At 34.9% G+C, this 24971-nt stretch overlaps 1 long non-coding RNA gene across 1 annotated transcript; it reads right to left on the reverse strand.

Annotated features, from left to right (window-relative positions):
• Nucleotides 1-19792: 19792 nt before the first annotated feature.
• Nucleotides 19793-24639, reverse strand: LOC145950645 (uncharacterized). Its single transcript, XR_014428463.1, has 2 exons — nt 21372-24639; nt 19793-19984 (listed from the first exon to the last, which is right to left on the reverse strand). It is a non-coding gene; the product is annotated as an uncharacterized LOC145950645 (long non-coding RNA).
• Between the last annotated feature and the right edge of the window lie 332 nt (nt 24640-24971).

The raw sequence follows: 24971 nt of genomic DNA on the forward strand, positions 1-24971 counted from the left end.
AGACCAAGTCGAAGCTCAAAATGTAATCAAAGAAATACATGAGGGGGTTTTCGGTACCCATATTCCCGGGCCTGCAATGGCTAAGAAAATCCTCAGAGCAGGATATTATTGGTCGACCATTGAAAGGGATTGTTACCAATACGTCCGGAAATGCCACAAATGTCAAGCATATGCCGACAACATTCATGTCCCACCAACGCCACTCAATGTTTTGGCTTCACCATGGCCATTCGCAATGTGGGGCATGGATGTTATTGGACCCATCGAGCCAAAAGCATCCAACGGACATAGGTTCATCCTTGTGGCCATTGACTATTTCACCAAATGGGTAGAAGCGGCATCGTATGCTCATGTGACCCGAAAGGTGGTAACATCCTTCATCAGAAAGAATATCATATGCAGATACGGTATTCCCGACAAAATCATCACTGATAATGGATCCAATTTGAACAATAAGATGGTGGAAGAACTGTGCGAAGAGTTCAAAATTCAGCACCATAACTCTTCCCCATATCGACCAAAGATGAATGGGGCAGTCGAGGCAGCCAATAAGAATATCAAGAAGATAGTACAAAAGATGGTTGTCTCATTCAAAGACTGGCATGAGATGCTACCCTTCGCTCTCCATGGTTATAGGACTTCAGTACGTACATCCACAGGAGCTACTCCATTCTCCCTTGTTTATGGAATGGAGGCAGTTCTGCCGATTGAAGTCGAGATACCGTCTCTGAGAGTAATCATGGAAGCAAAACTTTCCGAGGCAGAATGGGTTCAAAGTCGATACAACCAATTGAACCTTATCGAAGAAAAACGACTGAACGCCATATGCCATGGTCAAGCCTACCAAAAGAAGATCAAAAAGGCTTTCGACAAAAAAGTCCATCCTCGAATCTACCATGAGGGAGAGCTGGTGATGAAGAAATTGCTACCAGCTCAAAAGGACAAAATCGGAAAGTGGGCCCCAAATTACGAAGGACCATATGTGGTGAAGCGAGCCTTCTCCGGAGGAGCATTGATTCTCACAGACATGGACGGAGAAGAACTTCGATACCCAGTCAATGCTGACGTGGTAAAGAAGTATTATGCTTGAAGACGTTGCTTGCATCAGCCCGCTAGGACGAAAACCCAAAAAGGGCATCCTAGGCAAAAGTTAGGGCAAAACAAAAGCCCGCCAGTACAAGGGTACTAGGCAAAACAAAGGCAAAGTTATCCCCGCTAGGACACGTCCTAGGCAAAAATTAGGGGCAAAAGAATAAGATGCAAAAAGTAAAGCAAGCAACGATCACTTGAATCGAAAACCGAAAGGCGGTTCAAGTGATAATCTTCTAGAAGCAAGCGTCTTGCAGTATCTACACTCCTGGCTCAGGCATCTCACCCAAAACGATTAGGGGAACGAGAAGAACGACAATTACAGATATAATTGTTTAAGCTAAAAATGTATAGCCTACCTTGGCCAGCCTTTCTTCAGAAATTCCTTTTGTAAATCTTTCTGTATAAACATTTGTGAATATCAATAAAATATCCATTTGTTTCTTTTCTTTCTTGACCTTGTGATTATGCCTTTAAATTGATGTTTCTAAAAATTGTACGAAACTCTTAATAATCGGTCAATAAAAGAAAATTGGAGGGGTTCCTGTAAAATCCATAATCTCCTGCATAAAGGCTCACAAAAATACTCCCTCGCGTCAATGACAGAAAGTCCTCCAAGAAGAAGAGGATAGGGAGAGCCACTCACTTTTCTAAATAAATGAACAAAAATAAAAAAATTGTATTGCATTTGTGCATCACACACACATTAGTTGCACATTCAAAAGACCTTATCATGAGGCAACTGCATAAAATAGAAAAATAGAAAATTGCTTGTGTATGACAGCAGCAAGCAAAATACAAAGATTCAGAAAATCAGCAGCATCATACAGAATAATTGAGCCTGGAGAGGCTTGCCGAAAGAATACTCTCAAAATAACTGAGCCTGGAGAGGCTCGCCGAAATAATACTCTCTCAGAATAATTGAGCCTGGAGAGGCTTGCCGAAAGAATACTCTCAAAATAACTGAGCCTGGAGAGGCTCGCCGAAATAATACTCTCTCATAATAACTGAATTTAATTTCTTTAGCAATTTAAATTCTGTAGAGAAAAAGCCAAAAAAGAAAAAAGGCAAGGATATAGAAAATCCGACAAACAGTTTATACAGAATAACTGAGCCTGGAGAGGCTTGCCGAAACAATACTCCTCATCCCCCACATCAAAGAATAATTGAGCCTGGAGAGGCTCGCAGAAATAATACTCCCCAGAGAAACCTCAACTCACGCTCTTGGACTCAAAATCCCCAGCAAGAGCTATCAAAGCAAGATCGACGACATTCTCAATGGAAGTACGATCACCCAAGCAGAATATCCAAGTCAAAGGACTTAAACTTCCTCAGTGAAGATAGCTCTCCAACTCAAGTGTCGAGTGAGGCTAAGCCTGTAGAGGCTTCCTAAATAATACTCTGGGATACATAAGATCCCCAAATCCCCAGTCGCCTACTCAAGAGGCATCCCTGCAGAAGGAGAAAAAAATAAAAAAAATCAATAATCATTCCCCAAGTGGAATCTGGCTCTCAGCCAATCATTGAACGTCAAGCTGATACGCCTAACAGAAGAGGCTAATCAAAATCAACGACAAAATCCCCCAGTGGATAACAGCCTACACAGAGGCAGCAAAATCAGAAAACCAAAAGAGACACCCGAACAAGGATAACCGGGATACTCCATCAACGTCGAAAGGACGTCAGCCAATCATAAGGCACCGCTCACATCAGAAAGAGCATCTTTGTGTCTACACCCCAAAGGAATCAGAAATTCCCCAGTGGGCACCAACTACGCAATGGAAAGTTGGGACACAAGAACCTATGAGTAACTGCACATCCCCTAGACGGATCCCTGCGTTATCCAGCCCCTAGTGGCACAAAATCAAAAAACAACCGTCGAAGCAGCATCATGGACTGTGGAGACAAAATCATCACCAAATCCCTGGAAAGGAGATATTCACGCTACCCCCGTCGTCACAAACACGGAGGTATGCAGCTTCCGGCTCGGGCAATGAGCGAAGCTATCTCTGGAAAAGGGGTACTCACCGCTTACCGTTGTCACAAAGGTACTTAGCTTCCGGCTCAAACAAAGAGTGAAGCTAAGCCTGGAGAGACGGTACTTACAGCTTCCAGCTTGGGCAACAAGCAAAGCAAGGCCTGGAGAGGCAAAACTCACACTGCTCACCGTCGTCACAAGGATATTTAGCTTCCGGCTCGAACAAAGAGTGAAGCTAAGCCTAGAGAGGCGGTACTCAACCATCAGCGTCATCAGAGGCGCGTTGATGTCCAACTTCCGGCTCGGGCGTCGAGTGAAGTTGACCTTGGAGAAGGTAAACTCAGCTACCGAGGATGTCAGAAGCGCCGAGGTATGCACCCACCTGGAGAGGCTACTCAACATTTTTCCACCGGAAGACGCTACAAGTCAGAAGGTCGGCACAATACCCGGACAATTGGGTCAACTCCTTTACTTGTCAGCCGATACACCAAAAGGTCGTCCGACTAAGTAAAGGGGGGGCAGCTGTAGACCCCTAAAATTGTCCGGGTCGGAAATAAAGCTTGAAGACTCTCGAAGACTGAAGGATAATCAGCCAGAAGGACTCCTCGAAGGCCCTAGGAGGGTTCTCTGTAGGTCTAGAGGTCTTAGAATAGCTCAAAATAAGGAAGTGGAGGGAAAAAGCCCAATACGGCCGTACTGAAGTCAATACGACCGTATTGGCACTTCAATACGGTCGTACTGAAGTCAATACGACCGTATTGACACTTCAATACAACCGCAGCGAACTCAATACGGGCGTATTGAAATTTCTGAATTTCAATACGACCGTATTGAACTTCAATACGACCGTATTGAAGTTCAAAAATTTCAATACGGCCGTATTGCCCCTGTAGGCCGTATTGCGCCTATTCCCTATAAATATGACGTCAATTGGACGTCATTCCACACTTTTTCACTCAGTTTTGACTCCCTCCTTGAGTATTCTGGGGTTTTTGAGCAGTGTTCTGCCCTAGAAATCTCTCTGGGAGTCGATCCGACGAAGTTCTTAAGCCCCGAGCCATTTTGCTTGAGGATCGAACTTAGTCGAGGGGAAATCTTTTGATTCCCTTAGTTAAAATTTTGTTCTAGGAGAGCGAGGAGCGGGCTTATAGAGCGAGGGAACGCCAAAACGCTTCCCAGTTCTTTGCGATATATAAAAGCACGCTTCAAGAGGTTTCCTTTCAATCCTTCCTTTTACTGCTTTCTGTGTGCACATTTAAACTGTCATCATGTAGATAGTCAATTTATAATTGCTTAGAATAAATAGGGGTAATTTAGTAATTTTATACTATTATTTTAAAAATAATCTGTCATAGGGAACCCGAAAGGGGCGCCGTGGGGTGCTAACACCTTCCCCACGCGTAACCGACTCCCTTACCCAACTCTGGTTGTAGTGGCCAAAGTTGATTTTTAAATCAATTGCCTTATCCCTTTTTCCAATGTTTTGAGTAAAACATTGGTGGCGACTCCACGAACCCTCCTTTTGCGAAAACCACTAATCCATGGAGGGTCCCGCTTGGGATTAATATGGATTGGTGAGCCTTTTAATAAAATTGCTCGTTTGACGAGGTCTCAGTTTGAGAATAAGTCTTTCTAGCAATCCACATTTTAAAACAAAAAAAACGAGTCCAACCATCCTTCGCGAATGCCGAACGCCCCGTTTCGGGCCGGTGGCGACACCTCCCCACAAGATTAAGCAACTTATGAGCAACCTGATTCATTAAGCATGAACAGGTATCAAAAACGTTTCAGAGGTTCAATGAAGAAGAACCAAGCAGAACACAGATTCAAATACAAATAAAACCTCAAATAGATATTGCAATCTGCTCAAGGAACCAACCCCAAGGGTTTTTAGCCTTCCATTAAAACGAAAACACAAACGAAAATACAAACAAAAATAGAATGAAAATACAAACGAAAATAGAATGAAAATACAAACGAAAACACAAACGGAAATACAAACGGAAATACAAACGAAAATGAAAACTAAATTTCAAGGCAGAGAAGAGAAATGAAAATGAAATGTATTCTTCAAATGTAAATATTCAAGTTCCACAACCAACACAACCAGAGAAGACAAGAGAAGAACGAAAATGGCAGCCCAAAGAGAAGAACGAAAATGGAAGCTCAAAGAGAACAAAACGAAAATGAAAGCAACAGTGAACCACAAACGTAAAAACATTGTAGCTGCATGAAAGAAAAACCTCCAGAAAACTAAAGAGGCAGCCCCCTACGTAGTCACATCAGCCTCCTCCTTAATGGCTGCCAAGTCAGCCCTACCCTAGATGCAGTTGACCTAAAACGAAATTGGGCCCCCATCAATACAAATCTGACCCAAGTTACATTAAAATAGAGTTAAAATTGAAAATAAATGCTGAGGTGGAAAATGGTGCAGCGATGACATGGCAGATGACGTGGAAGATGATGTGGCAGCTTCACTTAAAGTCCAGAAATTAATTCCAAGCCCAGATAATTATTAAACTGCCCTAAAAATTAAATTTGGAATAATTAGATTCAGAAAATTCAAATTAGTTAAAATATGAATTACCGGTCTAATTAAAGACCAAATAGAAAACAATGTAGAATATAAACAATTAAGCACAAATCAGAGATTAAAATAAGTACAGAAAGGTAAGAAAATAGGGGAAAATAATGACTCATCATATAGTCATAAGAAATAAAGCTAGACTAGTTGATAAAGGATATAATCAAGAAGAAAGCATAGATTATGAAGAAACCTTTGCATCTGTAGCAAGACTAGAAGCTATTAGAATGTTACTTGCCTATGCATAAGTAATGGACTTCAAACTACACCCAATGGATGTCAAAATTGCTTTTCTAAATGGTTTTATTCAAGAAGAAGTTTATGTTGAACAACCCCCAGGATTTGAAAACTCAGAATTTTCAAACCATGTCTTTAAGTTGAAAAAGGTTCTATATGGATTAAAACAAGCTCCTAGGGCATGGTATGAAAGACTAAATAAATTTCTTTTGGAAAAAGAATTTACAAGGGGAAAGGTTGATACAACACTATTTATCAAAAGAAAAATGAATGACATTCTTTTAGTACAAATCTATGTTGATGATATTATTTTTGGAGCTACTAATGACTACTTGTGCAAGGAATTTTCAAATGATATGCAAAGTGAATTTGAAATGTCCATGATGGGAGAATTAAAAAATTTTCCTTGGACTACAAATAAGGCAAACCAAAAATGGAATTTTTATAAATCAAAGCAAGTACTGTAAGGATTTGCTCAAAAGATTTGGAATGGAGAATGCCAAACCAATGGCAACACCAATGAACACTACTTTCTACCTAGAAAAAGATGAAGATGGAAAGTCCATAGACATAAAGAAATATAGAGGTATTATTGGATCTCTTTTATATTTTATTGCAAGTAGACTTGATATTATGTTCAGTATATGTCTATATGCAAGATATCAATCTAATCCAAAGGAATCTCATTTAAGTGCAGTTAAAAGAATTATGAGATATCTATTAGGAACCACAAATCTAGGACTATGGTATCCTAAAAACATGCCTTTCAATCTAGTAGGGTACTCTGATTATGATTTTGTTAGGTGTAAAACTGATAGAAAGAGTACTAGTGGAACATGTCACTTTACTGGATCTGCTTTAGTATCTTGGCATAGTAAAAAGCAAAATAGTGTTGCTCTATCTATTGTTGAAGCAAAATATATTTTTGCTGGAAGTTTTTGTGCTCAAATTCTTTAGATGAAACAACAACTATATGATTTTGGTCTATCATTAGATCATATTCCAATTAAGTGTGATAATACTAGTTCTATAAATCTCTCTAAGAATCCAGTAGTACATTCTAGAACCAAACATATTGAGATTAGACATCATTTTCAATTAAAGGGATTGTGTTCTAGAATTTGTTGAAACGAAAAATCAATTAGCTGATATTTTTGCAAAGCCTTTACCAAAAGAAAACTTCTTTTCAATTAGGGAAGAACTGGGAATTCTAGACTCCTCTCACATTAACTTTTGACTCTATATTTCTACTTCTGTTTGTAACGCCAAGGAAATACCGAGCTATTTGGTAGATATACTCTATATATATATGTATGTATGCATGTATGTATATGTTGTTTATATGGATTTGGATTGAATTATGAAGATATGGATTTGAAATGTACTTACCTCTGTGCATGTTGTATGTTGATGTGGTTTTGATTAGTTGTTTAAGCATAGTTGTGACTTTGTAGTATGAGATGAGAGGTTGATGTTTTGAGAGGTTTATATAGGCATGTGTGTGCATGAATTTGGTGAATGATGCATTGTACACCATTATACTGAAATTGGTACTAAGAGGGAAGAAGACTGATCACCTTCCTTCTCATCTTAGTTAAGTGAAGTATTATGGCATGTAACTCATTATTCCAGGCATATGTATCTGAAAGTGATGTTTGTTTGTGTATTGATACATGTTGCATTTCATATGGTGGTGAGTTGTGAGTATTGTAATAGAAAGTAATAGGATGGATAGGAGATTGAAGGATAGGAACATAAGATAAATCTGGTCTTTCTGAGTGAATTTGAGGTTGCTTTAAAGCTTAGGGAGTTGAAATACTTCAAGGAATAGGATACTTGAGGTGAATAGGTGCTAAGGGTGAAATTTGGAAATTTTGGAAAATGGCTATATATAGAGACTTAGGACCGGAGGGTCTCATTTGTCAGACAGGGACAATTTCTAGAGAGAGGAAGTAGAGAGAGGGGCTCTGGTCCGGTGGGAAGCTGAGGACACATTTGGGAAGCTTATCAAGCCAAGATCAATCTTCACAACTGGAGTTTTAAGAGATTTGACCTCTAAAGCCTTGAAAAGTGAGATTGAAGTTTCAATTGGGAATTTGAGAGTTTTGTTCAAATCTTGCATTTCTGAAGATTCTGAGGTAAGGGTAGTACTTCTAAGACTTAATCTAGTATGTATGGAGTTGAAATATCACATTGATATCATGTTTTACGCATGATTGAGGCTGGATTGAGCTGGAGAGGGTTTGGTTAGGGTTCTTCAGGATTTCCTACGATTTTCATGGATTAATGGTTAATACTTGTTTTTATCACTTAATATGTTGTTTTTGGATGGTGTTTATACTCTATAATGGTTCGAAATTGTATAAATTTGGTTTGGGATTCATTTGGGATGGATTTTGGGGTTGAAAATCAGAGTTTTTGAACTTCCGACGCGCTGTCTGATGCATGCGCGCTGAGCGCACGAGAAAATGTGCTGAGCGCATTGAATAACAGAGTTTTCTGTCTAGAGCGTGCTGAGCGCATTTATCCATGGGCTGAGCGCATTTTGAAATGGGCTGAGCGCATGGGTCTACGTGCTGAGTGAGCTGTTTCCAGTGGCTCTCTATCTCAAGCGCGCTGAGCGCATAGAGTCATGGGCTGAGCGCACGTGGTGACACGCTGAGCGGGCAAAGCCTGATAGGCTCCCAGTTTTAGTTGCGCTGGGCGCAAATACCACTGCGCTGGGCGCATGGTTTCTTTGAGGAAAACCTTTTATAATTGGGTTTTTATGAAACTTTTGAATGTTGAATCCTATCATCTTTTATGTTATATATTTGGTATGGAATGTGGCATGGTTTTGGAAAAGATTGCACGTAATTATGGAATATGCTATGTGTGTTTGGTTTGGAAAGCTAATAGGACTTAGAGGAGTAACGTTATGGTATGGATTGGAAGATCTCTTGGTGAGATCAGGATATAATCTTTGGAAAAATATGGAATTTGGGAGTCCCATTGTGAGGATTCCAATATGGAACTTTTCCAAAGATTATATAATAAACCACTTTAGATGTTAGGTGGATTCTGAAGTACTCCTCTAAGCATTCTATTTGCTACCGGTATGGGGGAAAGGCTGAGTCATACCGATGGATGAAGTGGTCACGATCACCAGGGTTACGTGACGACATAATCCAACTGTATATTTTCCATGAGAGGTTAGGTGTGTGACATGGGTTGATGACATGTTTCACCGAATCAACACTTGGTTTGGATGTGTTGGTTACATCATGGATTATACAGTGGTGTGACTTTGTTTTGGATGTGGAATATGTATACATATGGTATGGATTGTATACATTGGTTATGGATTCTTTATTATCATAAAATATGTATGCATTGGCATGAATGTGTATACATTAGATTCTGGATTGGTTTATATTTGGCATGGAAATAACTGTTTATAATGTTCATTTCTTTGGTATGGATACATATTGTTGATGAATATCTAGTTTAATGATATTCCATTTTATTGTACTATGATTGGTTTTATATGTGCTAACCCTTATATTTTCATGATGTGGACTGTGATGATCTCACTATGTGGGGGAGCAGATCAGGTGTGAGGCTTTGGGATGACAAGAAGTCTTTTTGGGTAGCTGCTTTGAGAAGTGGCTAGACTTAGAGCTTGACCAGCACCTAGGGTGTCTTATTTTGATACTCTCATGATATTGTAATTATATTATCTTTTTGGATTACTGTATAACCTTGCTGATGATGACCCTTTTATAAAAATTGTTTTATATTATGGAAACAATTTATACGTTATTGTATATTTACACTCTAGTGTAGCTGGCCTTTGCTCTCTTTTCTTAATTATATTATTTTATTTTAATTGTCATATTGGTTATTGATGTGACGGCCTACGACGGGTCGTTACACTGTTAGTTCTCTCTCTTTTGATATTTATATTGCATTATTCTTTTTGATGTTGCTAAAGGGGGAGAGAAAGGGAAAATAGAAAAGAAACAAGGGAAAAGAAACAACCATTTTTAAATATACCATTTTTTCTCTTGGTTTCTATGATCAAAATTTGGCTTTTATGTTTAGGACAATATAACTTGATCACTACAAATTTCTATTTAAATACAAATCCTTTTACTAACGGGGAGACTAAGGGAGAGTGATCGAAATATATTGTTTTATTTTCTTTCCCTTTACAGTGAATTGTCATCATCAAAAAGGGAGATAATGTGAAGGAAAATATGCACAAAGTTTTGATGATGCCAAAGCAATGAAGAAAATAAAGGTCAAGTTAAAGCAAGTTGATTAAGAAGCAAGATCTCAAATAATAACTAGATAAGTCTTGATTGCTTAGCTTAGTATGTAAAATGAACTTTTAGAATTTGCAAATTTCACTGGCCATTAAAATAAGGATTTCAAGAAAACCTAAACTTAATCTTTTTGAATATAAGAATAAGTTGTTTGAAAAGAAAGCAAAAAGAGTATTCAAAAGATTAAACAAAAATATTTTTAACTGGAAAATAGAAGCTTTCTATATCTTATGTTTTCATAAGCTAATTCGGTGATATCTGTCTGGTAATCGATTACCACTTGATGTAATCGATTACCAGAGAAAGAAAACTTCTTTATTCAAGGTTCAAATGTTAAAATGTTCTCTGGTAATCGATTACTAGTCATTGTAACCGATTACTAGAAGATGAAACTTCAAAATTTGAATTTAAATGTGTGGAAGAAAATATACACAAATTTTTTGATGATGCCAAAGTGATTATAAAGCATTGAAGAAGAATCAAGGTTGAGCTAAATCAAGTTGATGCAAAAACAAGATCTCAAGTGTTACATAGATAAGTCTCGTAAACTTAGCTAAAAATGTAAACGAATCTTTTAGAATTGCAAGTATGCTTGGCCTTGAGAATAAGTTTTCAAAAATCTCAAATTAATCTCTTTAAATTTAAGCAAGTTTTAAATCTTTTGAAAGTAAGTAAAAAAAATTTTAAAAGACTTAACAAAAGCTTTAAAGAATAGTTCAAATCATTTCTTAAAAGAGATTTGTGAAAGAAATTATTAATGAAGTTTTCTACATAAAAGTTTTTGAAACAATGTAAAAATATGTTCTGGTAATCCATTACCAGACCTTGTAATCCATTACCAGAACAAGGAAACTTCAAAGTTCAAATTCTGAATACAAAATATGTTCTTGTAATCGATTAGCAGACCTTGTAATCGATTACTAGAAGAGAAAACTTCAAAAATTTAAATTTAAAAGATACAACGTTTCAAATTTTTTGAACTTAAAATCGTTGTAATCGATTACCAAGTCTTGTAATCGATTACCAGAGTATCTTTTCTGAAAAATTATAAAGAGTTACAACTCTTCATGAAAAGACACAACCTAAGAAACAATTGTCTATAAATACCTATAATTTTTCAAAAAAAAGTTACGAACTCTATTATGAAAAAGTCATATACAAAAACATCTTGGCCAAATTCATTTGCATTATTCAAAAAGAGTTCATTAAGATCATAAAAGTGTATATCTACTCTTAAAAGAGAGTTATTCTGTAATTCCAAATTGATCATTGGATCTGTGAAGGAGAAAGGGTTTTTCTCCTTGTTGGTTTTTGAATCTCAACACAAGGAAAGGGAGTTCCGAGGTGTTGGAGGATTTAAGTCTTGTAAGGTTTACAAGAATAGTGGAAATCTCAAGTGGGAGAGTTGAGGACTGTCTATACGCAGGATTGGCCGAACCAGTATAAAATTGAGTTTGCAATTCTTCTTTCCCTACACTTTTTAATTACTTATTATTAATTGTGATTTAGTAGTTTGCATCATCATTCATTCTTTACATATAAATTTATCTAAGAAATGAAATTTGTAAGAAAGTAATTCGAAAAATAAGAGGAAAATTTGGAAAACTTAATTCACCCCCCGCCCCCCTCTTAAGTTATTTGACTAACAAAATGATACAACGTTTCAAACATTTTGAACTTAAATCCTTGTAATCGATTACCAAGTCTTGTAATCGATTACTAGAGCCTCTTTTCTGAAAAAAATTATAGAGAGTAATAACTCTTCATGAAAAGACATAACCTAAGAAACAATTGTGTATAAATACCTATAATTCTTCAGAGAAAGGTTACGAACTATAATGTGAAAATCTATTTACAAAAACTACTTGGCCAAAATCATTTGCAAAAATCTCTAAAGAGTTCATCAAGTTTTTAGAAAGTGTAATATCTACTCTTCAAAGAGAGTCATTCTGTAATACCCAATTGATCATTGGATCTGTGAAGGAGAAAGGGATTTTCTCCTTGTTGGTTTTTGAATCTCAACACAAGGAAAGGGAGTTCCGAGGTGTTGGAAGATTCAAGTCTTGTAAGATTTACAATAATAGTGGAAATCTCAAGTGGGAGACTTGAGGACTGGACGTAGGCAGGATTGGCCGAACCAGTATAAAATTGAGTTTGTAATTCTTCTTTCCTTACACTTTTAATTACTTGTTATTAATTGTGATAGAGTAGTTTGCATCATCATTCATTCTTTACATATAAATTTATATAAGGAATTGAACTTGCAAGAAAGTAATTCGGAAAATTTTTATAAGAGGAAACTTTGGAAAACTTAATTCAACCCCCCCCCCCCCTCTTAAGTTATACCAGGCTATTTGACTAACACTCAAGTAAACACAAGTATGGTTGTATGCACCACCACCTCATCTTACTTTCTTGAAGATTATTTTCTCGTAGAAATGTAGACTGTACAATACAAGAGAAGAAGAAGCAAATCTACATAAAGCTCTCTTTGAAATAATGCAACCCACAACTCTCATAGAAGTATAGACTCTATTATTCAAGATATTTTTTTTAAATAATAAAGTACTTTTTTATATTTTATTCTACAAAAAGAAATTTCTTTCATAATTAATGCTCTCACGTCAAAGTGACAAGAGGCTATCCCCATTTTTATTACTCAAGATCTATAAAATAATAAAATATTATACTTTACTCATTTTCAATAAGAAGTATTTGAGTGTATATTGTAGAGTATGATGAAAAAAGGATGAACAACAATTAATCAACAATAATAATAAATAAATAATGATAATGTAACTACAATAATTGGACAGGCTCGAATTTATCGAATGAAAAAAATTAAATCTGCACCTGACTATAGAAATCCATTTAAAACCATTTTATCCAACTCAACAAATGTGGCCTGCCCGAATCCATCCGTTAAATGTAAATTGAACTTCAGTTATTTTGATTTCAGGTGAATCAAAATTTTTTGCCTACCCTTGCTCTTACTTAGTAACGAGTTTTATATTTTAGTTTGATAGTATTATAACAATATAATATATTTATTTTAAATTTTATTTTGTATTACTTAATGTTGACTTTTGAGTTGATAATGAAACAAATTAATAAGTTTATTTTAGAATTTAGTTTGCATCATTGTTTGCTTCATAGGTTGATAACTTTGTACTTGCTATTTTGAAATATTTAAATTTTCACAAAAATAAATAAATTTAATTATGTTAACTTGATTAACTCAATCCAACCCAACCTGTTTGTGATCAGGTTGGGTTAAGTTCAAAAAAATTACAGCTCATGATATATACACCTTTTTTTATAAGTACACCTCCTTTATTATTTTTAAAAAAAAATTATAAAATATTGTAGTTTTTTTTTAATTTTCTAATTTTAAACTTTTAATTTTCAATTTGCTACTTTCTTCTTCTTTTTCAAATACTTTTTTTTTTTCTCTTTTAGTTTTCACATGCTACCAAAATAGGTGGGGTGAAAGAAAGGTAAGGGGGTGCATGTAAAAATTGAAAAAAGGAGAGAAGATGTGTGAAAAAAAATTAAATTAAATGTTTTGGATGTAAAATTAAAAATAAAAAAATACAAAATTAAAAATTAAAAAATTAAAATTTTAATTATTTTTTAAAAAAGGAGGTGCACTTATAGAAAAAAGGAGGTGTATATATCATGAACCAAAAATTACACAAATTCAACCCAACCTAATCTGTTAAATTTTGATTGGGTCAGATAACAGATCCATCCAAACCTGACCCAACCCGACCCGCTTACACCCCTACACTTTAGCAACATAATTTTTCCCATGCCAGTGTCCATTTTTCCCTAGGAATGTTGTATAACCATTGTGTTGCTTCAACATTATTATCTCTTATTATGTTGTAATATTAAAAGAATCTAGGTTCAGTCATCCCATAGGCTGGAGAAAAAAATAATAATTAAATAATGAAATCTAAGTAACAAACATATAAAAAATAAGTAATGATAAAATTACCCATGTTGACGATATTCTTCTTCAGTGCTACATTTTTGAATTGTTGCATGAAGTTCTGTGCAATGTGTCTAATGCAATAGACATGGACACAATTGTTTTCTGTCCAACCACTTACATTTCTGAAGTATGCACTTCAAATAACCTCATGACGATCAGAAATGAGGCACAACCCGTCTTCCGATGTTACATACCGCCTTAAGTTCTTCAAAAAAAAAATCATGCATCGCTAGTTTCACCTTCCACAACAGCAAACGTAATAGGAATTATGTTGTTGCGTCCGTCTTGCGCAACTGTGACCAATAGTGTACCTTTGTATTTTCCGTATAAAAATGTTCCATCCACTTGAACAATTTGTTTTCAGAAGGCAAAACCATCATTGCATGGTTTAAAGGTCCAAAATAACCTTTTGAATAATTGGCTCTATGATAAAGCTAAAGTGGTTGAGAGACAATATGTTGGAATTACCAAAGGAAACATCTCAAGAAGAACTTCATGCACATTGTAGGGCACATATATTAGGTTTAATAGGAGGTGTTTTGATGTATGAAAAAACAGGCAATAAGGTACATCATATGTATTCATCTTTATTAATAAATCTTAGAAGAACACGACGATATAGTTAGGGGTCTACTTGTTTAGCTATGTTATACAAGGAATTGTGTAAAGTCACAGATGTCACGAGCAGAACAATGGGTGGTTGTGCATCATTGTTACAGTCCTAGGCATGGCATCGCATGCCATATATTGCGCCAATTTCCAGAGTACCAACAATGTAAACCCCTTTCCAGATTACATATGCTAATCAAAACTAATTATTTATGGTTACTAATATTTATATTAGTATAATATGTAGAAAAAATACTTAAACAAATGAAGACATTTATCAAATTTAAAAAAGTTTTATTCAATACAAATCACTAGATATTACAAACCATTTTATAACAACTTAGTAAAATAAAACCCCCCATCCTATGCACTGAATTTTTGCATTTGACCATCTAACTGCTCATCCAATTTTTCTACATTATAAGATCTCCAATATCTAGGTTTAAAAAATATTTATGGGGTTAGACATATAATTTCACTCACATCTCACACAAACAAATCATACAAGTGCAGAATAAGTTCATACAATTATCAATACACACAACAAATTGATAAGATTTTTCATTAATAATAATCCAAATAATGTAATATGCTTATGAGAATAGAATGCAGATTTTGACTGAAAATATACTTTTAAAAATCTTTTTGACTCAATACTCCATGGAGATTTTCCCTTTTGAGTGTTTAGTGAAGCTAGAGCTTAACATCATTCTGTCCAGTGATTGACAATGCCCCACTAAACGCGAACAAATAGACAGTAGTCAGAGTGTTAGTGCACCTGGCAGGCTACCATGAAACAGAATCAATAAAGACTGGCCATCTATGGGATTGCTCATACCCAAACACTCCCTAGACCAAAGGTCTATCCCCTAGACCAGAGGTCTCGTCTTACCCATTCTACTCAAACCCCATTTACTATCTTCTGACATTGGTAGCATAAAACAAATACCTCAGTCAGACTTTCACAACCGTATCAAGCTCTCTCTCACTTTATCATTTCCTTTATCCATCTTGTACTGCCAACTGTCCTTGACAGTACCCACTATTACTGATGGAATCATGCCTAGGAAGGAAAGAGGTGACATATTGAAGGAGCCAAGAGGAGTGGGCTAGACATGGAAGATTGGGCCAGTCAACGTCCAATGGGCCTGATGGGCCTGGAAGGCCCAATTTGAGCTTCTCATGGGCCATATCTCGTTTTAGCTATTTTTCCTTATGTCTTCTATATATCATATTAGTGTAGGTATCATATATTTTGGTCTTGTATTTTGGACCATTTAGGATAGCATTTTAGGCCATAGGCTTATTGGGCCTAGTTTTGGGCTTCATGGGCCTTTGGGCTTTTGGTACCCAATATTGGGCTCATTTTCATTCTTGTAATTTTCCCTTTTCATTGTATTTGCTTGGCCATTGTATTTAGGCCATTAGAATAGGAATTTAGAAGGATTAAGTAATAAAGCATGAATCATAGAATGTTAATTACATTTAGGAGTAATTAGTGTTTCATTTGAATCACATGTTTTGTGCCAAAGGGGGCTGCACATGTGTAAATTCAAATGAACCATAAATTACCTCTAAATGAAATTAATAATCTAGAAGGAATGGTTGCACATGGTTTAGGATAGTTGGACGTCCAATTTGAATTCAAATTTGAATTTGAATTCAAATTGGCGCCATTTGCTAGTGCACATGGGTGGCTCCTTGATCCGTGGCTTTATATGCTTGTATCCTTCCATTTTGTAAACACTTTTGATGAATGAGAATATCTGAATTTTACTTCATCTCTAATTCTCTCAAAGGTCACCGAAATCTCATCTTCCCTAGTTATAGGAAAACCTCCATTCCTAAGCTTGAAAGTGAACTTTCTTTTGGTTCTTGAGCTTGGATGCTTCCATCCATAGCTTAGGGATTTTCTTCTATCATTCAATCATCTTCCTCCATCATTCAATCCGTGACAAGCTCAAGGAAAAGGTCTTCATATTCGGAGTAGGTCACAAGAAGCAAGAATCCATCCATTGCTTCAACCTAAACTCCATCAAGTGGTATCATGAGCAAGGTTGCTTCCTTGAGCTAAGTAATCTCTTTTCACCAAAAGTTTTTTTGTGTCTTTGTCTTCTCCTATGTCTCTTATTGGTTTTTCTGCTTGGATCTAAATTTTGGCTTAAATTTGATGGATCCAAGTTAGTGATTTTCACTTGTGTTCAATCCGGCAATTACTAAAAATTAGGCATTCAACTTGTGCTTATTTTTTTGGTTTGATTGAGTCATTGCTTATCTCTTTGATTTGATTCGGCTATTTCATTGTCTATGCATGTGTTTGATTTTGATTTTTGAATCTTAAGTTTTGTCAAGTCATGTTAGTTCTTTAAAATGTCAAAAAAGTATTCAAGATGTGCTTGTGTTCATATGCTAAAATTTTTTTTAAGTCATTTTGAGTTTGGCCGAGACTCCTTGTTCACCATATGTGATTTTCTTGTGTGCTTTTTCCTTTACATTTTTGAGTTCATATTCATCATTAGATCATTGATGAATTCTTAGAGTTAGGTTTCTTTTGTGTACTTGAGTTTTCAAATGTTACCTTCCAATTCAAAAAGTAAATCAAGTAATTCTACTTGTGTTTCTAGTGTATCAATTGTATTGGATCCAAATTTGTAAAGTTTGTTTGCTGGAAAAACAGAGAACTACAGAGTATATTGAAGCAAAAGAGTGTGAAAAAGAAAAGAAAATAAAGAGTAAAAAGGATCCAAAAACATTTTCATCTTAAACTACACTAGAAATTGAATTTTCACTTGAAATTGATCATTCTAGTAGTTCGGTTCATGTCTATTTGATTGGTAAAATTTTTTATGTAAAAGGAAAATTATCTTCTCTGGAAAAGAAATTTGAATTCAGCAAAACAAAGAGTTAAAAAAAATACTAAATAAATAAAAGAAAAGCCGAGAAGGAAAAACAATTGAAGAAAAGTCAAATTTCATCAAATACTTTGAACTACTAGTTTGATTTTGCTTCTTTGATTGCTTCCAAATTTTTTTGGTTTTCTTAATCTACTCTAGTGCCTATCTAGGAGAGTTCCTAATTGAGTGCTAGCTTGTTGAGTCTTAATTTTTGCTTTAATTCTTTGGCTTTCTTTGAGTCTTGTCATAAACACTTATTCCTTCAATTTTGGTATAAGCTTTGATAAATTGTGCTTTTGTTGCTTGTCTAAGTTTTCCTTGAATAAAATTCTGTGCTGGAAGTGGCATCAAATCCTTGCTAAAGAACCAAACATTGACTCAACAAGGATAGGAAAGGAGTTTTGAAACAAGGACCTTAAAATTTGACCTAAATTTGGTGACCTAAAACTCCTAAAACTACCTTCACAAGAGTGATCAATCCTTTCATCTTGTGAGCAGCCTTCTTTCACCTATTTGTTGTATTCACTGTGCAGGTTCAAGGAGCATTAAAGGACCAAGGTTGGAGGTGGATTAAAGCATTCAAACAAGTGATGAAAAAATGTGGCTGAAAATCCGTCACTAAATTGGATTCCAAATCCGTCACAACTTTGTTTTAGGATTAGTTTAATTTCTTGCATTTTTCTTGTAAATTCAATCAATTTGTAATAGCTTGCAGGGAGTAGTATTAAGAAGCTGGTCAGGTATATCTAATCCCTTATAGTCACTCACGTGTAGTACTAGTGGAAGTGGCTTGGAAATTTCATATGTTTCAAGCTTCCACTTAGGGAAAATCTGACTAGTTGATTAGTATTGTTTCCTTTGATTTGTTTGTTCTTAGTTTGTTTACTTTGCTTTATCAATTCGACTAGCATGTGTAGAATTTAAATTGTTCACGTCTAGTTGTAATCCAAAACATTTGTGAAAATCATCACTCATTAAAAATTTTGTGAACATTTTTGTGGAATTGAGATTACCATAAGGAAGTTTAGTGATTTCCACTTGAAAAGGCTTGGTTATTAAGTGGTTCTTAGTAGCTCACCTCCCTTGATAGTGCAACTTGTACACTTAGACTTCCAAGTGTTAGTCTTGTTCCTAGAAAAGACCAAAAATATTTTCTTTTTGCATAGCATATAAAACTTTTTTTGTTTAATCATGAGAAAAAATTCCTTAGGTATTAGTGAATCAAGCTCTTCAAAATATTTTTCGCAATCTACTCAAGAGCTTAAGCCACTAACACCTTGGACAAAGCAAGAAGTGTTAAAAAGAAAAAAAGAAAAACTTGAAAGAGAAGCACAACTTGCAATTTTGGAGGAAGAAATTCTCATTCTTAAACAAAAAGAAGAAAAAAATTTAGCAAAAGAAAAATTAAGAAAAACAAGAGAAAAAGAAAGAAAAAAGGCATTAGGGAAGAGTAAGGAGGAAAACATCTCCTCTAAAGGCCTTGTGAGTGAAGAGAGTTGTTCTACAAACCATTTGCTAAATACTCACTTCACACATAAAGACCTTACCTCTAACCCTTCTACTACCACTAGTCATGAAGTAGAGATTTTAGCACAAAATATTTTAAAGAAAAATGAATCTCAACTTCAAGATGTAGTGAAGAAGGAGTGGACTACACTTAGTTCTACTTCTTGTGCTACTTCCTTGGAGGTGCCCAAGGCAGTTAGCCTCCCTCTCTTTAAGACTCTTTCTACCTTAGTTGTTCTAATAAAGCACCCAACTTTTGGAATATATTGTTTGATAGATACAACTTGTCATATTTCATATCCTATTTTTGATCTTATGGGAAGTTCATCTTTATTTGAACTTATTTTGCATACTTCCCTACAAGACACAAATAGTTTATATGAGTTTTCAAGATTTTCCAAGACATTTTATCTACCAAACAATATGATTCAAAATTGTTTAGGACGTTTTCTAGTATTTTTTTCTTTATATTTTAGGAAAAGCCTAGGCTACCATTTAGGGTACTTTATGTAACGACCCACCCTAGGCCGTCACATCAAAACCAACTAAAATAAAATGATATATAATATAGAAAATAGAGCAAAAGCCAGCTACGCTAGAGTGTAAAAATTTGTCTTCATAATATCAAACATAATTATATCAGAGTCAGTCTTAGTAAAATTATACAGTAATCCCATAATAACATCATATAAGACACCCTAGGTGCTGGTCAAGCTCTAAACCTAGCTACTTCTCAAAGCAGCTACCAAAGACTTCTTGCTATCCCAAAGCCTCACACCTGATCTGCTCCCCCACAAAGTGAGATCATCACAGTCCAAACCACATGGAAACATAAGGGTTAGCACGTATAAAAACCAACCATAGTACAATAAAATGAAATATCATTAAACTAGATATTCATCAACAATACATATCCATACCAAGGAAATGAACATTAAAATAGTTATTTCCATGCCAAATATAAACCAATCCAGAATCTAAGGTATACACATCCATACCAATGTATACAATCCATACCATATGTATACATATTCCACATCCAAAAACAAAGTCACACCACTGTATAATCCATGATGTAACCAACACATCCAAACCAAATGTTGGCCTCAACACCATCCAAACCAAGTGTTGATACGGTGAAACATGTCAGCAACCCATGTCCCACGCCTAACCTCTCATGGAAAATATACAGTTGGATTTACGTCGTCACGTAACCCTGGTGGAGCCACCTCATCCATCGGTATGACTCGGCCCAGACCCATACCGGTAGCAAATAGAATACTTAGAGGAGTACTTCAGAATTCACCTAACATCTGAAGTGGTTTATTATATAATCCTTGGAAAAGTTCCTTATTGGAATCCTCACCATGGGATTCACAAATTTTATAGTTTTCCAAAGATTATATCCTGATCTCACCAAGAGATCTTCCATACCATAACCTTACTCCTCTGAGTTCTATTAGCTTTTCCAAACCACATGCACATAGCATATTTCATAATTACATACAACTTTTCCATAACCATGCCAAATCATTCACTAGAACAATCATATCTAGAGTTCTAGACCTCCTTTTTGGGTGATTCCAATGCCATTAGAAAGCTAACATCTAAGGCTACAACTTTCATGACAAAATCAAAATACTCATGAAAAGTACTATTCATGTGAATAGTAATAGTACTATGCACATGAACAGTAATTTCTGAAATCAATTCGTGACTGAATAGTAAACTCAAATTGAATGAATAGTAAATTCAAATTGAATGAATAGTAAATTCAAATTGAATGAATAGTAAATTGAATGAATAGTAAATTATGCAATCAGACGGAATTCATATGAATAGTACTATTCATGTGAATAGTACTATTCATGTGAATAGTAACTTTCACGACAGAAAACTTGAAAATCATCAAAATTCCTTCCAATTCATGAATCCAATCCAAATTACACGAAATTGAACCATTATAAAGCATAAACAATATTCAAAAACAACATTTTAAGCAAGAAAATCAAGTTTTAACCATTAATCCATGGAAATCATGAAGAAATCATGAAAACCCTATCAAACCCCTTTTTCCTCAATCCATCCTTAATCAAGCTTAAATCATGAAATTAATATGATATTTCAAACCCATACATACTAGATTAAGTCTTATAAGTACTACCCTTACCTCAGAAACTTCAGAAATGCAAGATTTGGACAAACCCCCAAATTCCCAATTCAAACTTCAATCTCAATTTTCAAGGCTTTAGAGGCCAAATCTCCTGAAACTCTAGTTGTGAAGATTGATCCTGGCTTGATAAGCTTCCCAAATATGTCCTCAGCTTCCCTCCGGACCAGAGCCTTTCTCTCTCTACTTTCTCTCTCTAAAAACTGTCTCTGTCTGACAAATGAAATCCTCCGGTCCTAAGTCCCTATATATAGCCATTTTTCAAAATTTCCAAATTTCACCCTTAGCACCTATTCACCTCAAATATCCTATTCCTTGAAGTATTTCAACTCCCTAAGCTCTGAAACAACCTCAAATTCACTCAGAAAGACCAGATTTATCTTATGTTCCTATCCTTCGATCTCCTACCCATCTTATTCCTTTCCATGCAATACTCACAACTCACCACCATATGAAATGCAACATGTGTCAACACACAAACAAATATCACTTTCAGATATAGATGCTTGGAATAATGAGTTGCATGCCATAATACTTCACTTAACCAAGATGAGGAGGAAGGTGATCAGTCTTCTTCCCTCTTAATACTGGTTCAGTATAATGGTGTACAATGCATCATTCACCAAATTCATGCACACACATGCCTATACAAACTATCAAAACATCAACCTCTCATCTCATACTATAAAATCACTATCATGCTTAAATAACTAATCAAAATCACATTAACATACAACATGCATAGAAGTAAGTACATTCCAAATCCACATAAATAACATATACATACATACATATATACTAAATAACTTAGTATTTTCCATGGTGTTACACTTTAGGCAAGATGTTGTAGTTTTTAAGAATCATTCTTTTCATTGTCTTAGTCATAGTGTCACTAAATTTTTAGGATTTCATTCTAGGTTATACTTAGAAGATGATCCTATTGCTACTTTTAGGGAGTCTAATTTTAATAGTTTAGTTTTCTTTGCGAGGCTAGTTAGAAGGATTCCTCTTAGGATCCACATTCCATTTTTTTCCTCTGAACATGTCACCTCTTATACATGGTATGTTGTGTATGTAGGTGATGATTCTTATTCCATGCATCCTCGTGATTTGAGGACAAATCCTTTTCAAGAGGGAGGGGATGATGAAATCATGCCTAGGAAGGCAAGAGGTGACATATTGAAGGAGCCAAGAGGAGTGGGCTAGACATGGAGGATTGGGTCAGTCAAGGTCCAATGGGCCCGATGGGCCTGGAAGGCCCAATTTGAGCTTCTCATGGGTCATATCTCGTTTTAGCTATTTTTCCTTATGTCTTCTATATATCATATTAGTGTAGGTATCATATATTTTGGTCTTGTATTTTGGACCATTTAGGATAGCATTTTAGGCCATAGGCTTATTGGGCCTAGTTTTGGGCTTCATGGGCCTTTGGGCTTTTGGTACCCAATATTGGGCTCATTTTCATTCTTGTAATTTTCCCTTTTCATTGTATTTGCTTGGCCATTGTATTTAGGCCATTAGAATAGGAATTTAGAAGGATTAAGTAATAAAGCATGAATCATAGAATGTTAATTACATTTAGGAGTAATTAGTGTTTCATTTGAGTCACATGTTTTGTGCCAAAGGGGGCTGCACATGTGTACATTCAAATGAACCCTAAATTACCTCTAAATGAAATTAATAATCTAGAAGGAATGGCTGCACATGGTTTAGGATAGTTGGACGTCCAATTTGAATTCAAATTTGAATTTGAATTCAAATTGGCGCCATTCGCTAGTGCACATGGGTGGCTCCTTGATCCGTGGCTTTATATGCTTGTATCCTTCCATTTTGTAAACACTTTTGATGAATGAGAATATCTGAATTTTACTTCAGCTCTAATTCTCTCAAAGGTCACCGAAATCTCACCTTCCCTAGTTCTAGGAAAACCTCCATTCCTAAGCTTGAAAGTGAGCTTTCTTTTGGTTCTTGAGCTTGGATGCTTCCATCCATAGCTTAGGGATTTTCTTCTATCATTCAATCATCTTCCTCCATCATTCAATCCATGACAAGCTCAAGGAAAAGGTCTTCATATTCGGAGTAGGTCACAAGAAGCAAGAATCCATCCATTGCTTCAACCTAAACTCCATCAATCACAATCAATCTCTTGCCACCAATGTCTCGGATAGTAAACATAAAGAAAAGAATTCGCGTAAAATATATCATTTCAAAATTATAAAACTCATTCTTTTTCTATCAAATATTCTCAATAAAAATTCATTTCTCAAATATTTATTTATTTATTTATTTATTGAAATTCTTTTCTTTTCCCCCCAAAAATCTTTTGAATCAAAAATGACATTATGCAATATGCAATATGCATCACTATTAGTCTATCACTTCAAAAATTATTCTTAATCAACTCCTCACATACAATTAAAACAATTTCAATACAAACATTCAATCATAAACAATCAACAACTTCAAGATTCAACCTTAAAACATCAAATTTATCGAAAGTACAATCAAAAAACCATATCAACTAACCTAAGGTTCCAAGCATCAAAACTTATAAGTAAAGATCAATATTTATTTTACAACTATATAGACATGAATAAAATTAAACATCTAACCCATACCTATTTCTCCAAGCTTGCTAGTTTTCTCCTAATTTTCTTGATTTCTTCTTTTCATACTTCTTTTTCTTCCTCTTATCTTCTTCCTTTCTTCCCTTTTTCTTGAAATTTTAGTTGTTTACTCCTTGTTTTCCTCCTTGGTTGTGGAAAAGATGAAGTATTTTTGGGTGTTTCTTTGACATTGGTTTATGTCTAGTTGTTAAGGGTTGTTGGTGAGCTTTTTGGTGTGTGGTTTCTCCTATGTATACTAGTCTCCACCTCCATTCTCCAATCTTCTAGATTTGTAGATATTTCTTGATATTTCCTAAGATATTTTAATAACATTGTGATTAGGTGTCCATTTTGTAGATATTTATAGGACTTTCTAGAATTTCCTTGAATTATTTAAGTATCTTAATGATTAAGTTTCCAATTTATTCAATAATTTGGTGATGAGATGTCCACTTTATAGAATTTTGTAGAGTTATTTAGTTATCTTAATGATTAAGTTTTCAATTCATTTTAATCACATGGTGATTATGTGTCCCTTTTTTTTGTAGAAATTTATAGAACATCCTAGAATTTTGTAGAATTATTTCAATATCTTAATGGTTAAGCATCTAATCCATTCTAGATTTCTATTATGTAGAATTTTATAGAACTTTCTTGAATTATTTGAATATCTTAATAGTTAAGCTTCCAACCCATTTAATCACTTGGTAATTAGATATCTACTTTGGAGAATTTTGTAGAACTTTCTAGAATATTGTAGAATTATTAAAATATCTTACAAATTAATTATAATTTTGAGAAACTATAATATCATCATTAGAATCTTGACCATTAAAAATATAAACTTTTGTCTCTTGATCATCTCTTAATTATGTTAATTAATATTAATTAAATAAATTAGAATTTTCTTATGTGTCATAATTTGATTGGTTGAGACTTGTATTTTAATTTCACCTAACTATACATTTTTATTAATTATTCCAAGCATACTATA

This window comes from Cajanus cajan, chromosome 1 (assembly GCF_000230855.2).
Source record: "Cajanus cajan strain Asha chromosome 1, NIPB_CcT2T_4, whole genome shotgun sequence".
Taxonomy (NCBI): domain Eukaryota; kingdom Viridiplantae; phylum Streptophyta; class Magnoliopsida; order Fabales; family Fabaceae; genus Cajanus; species Cajanus cajan.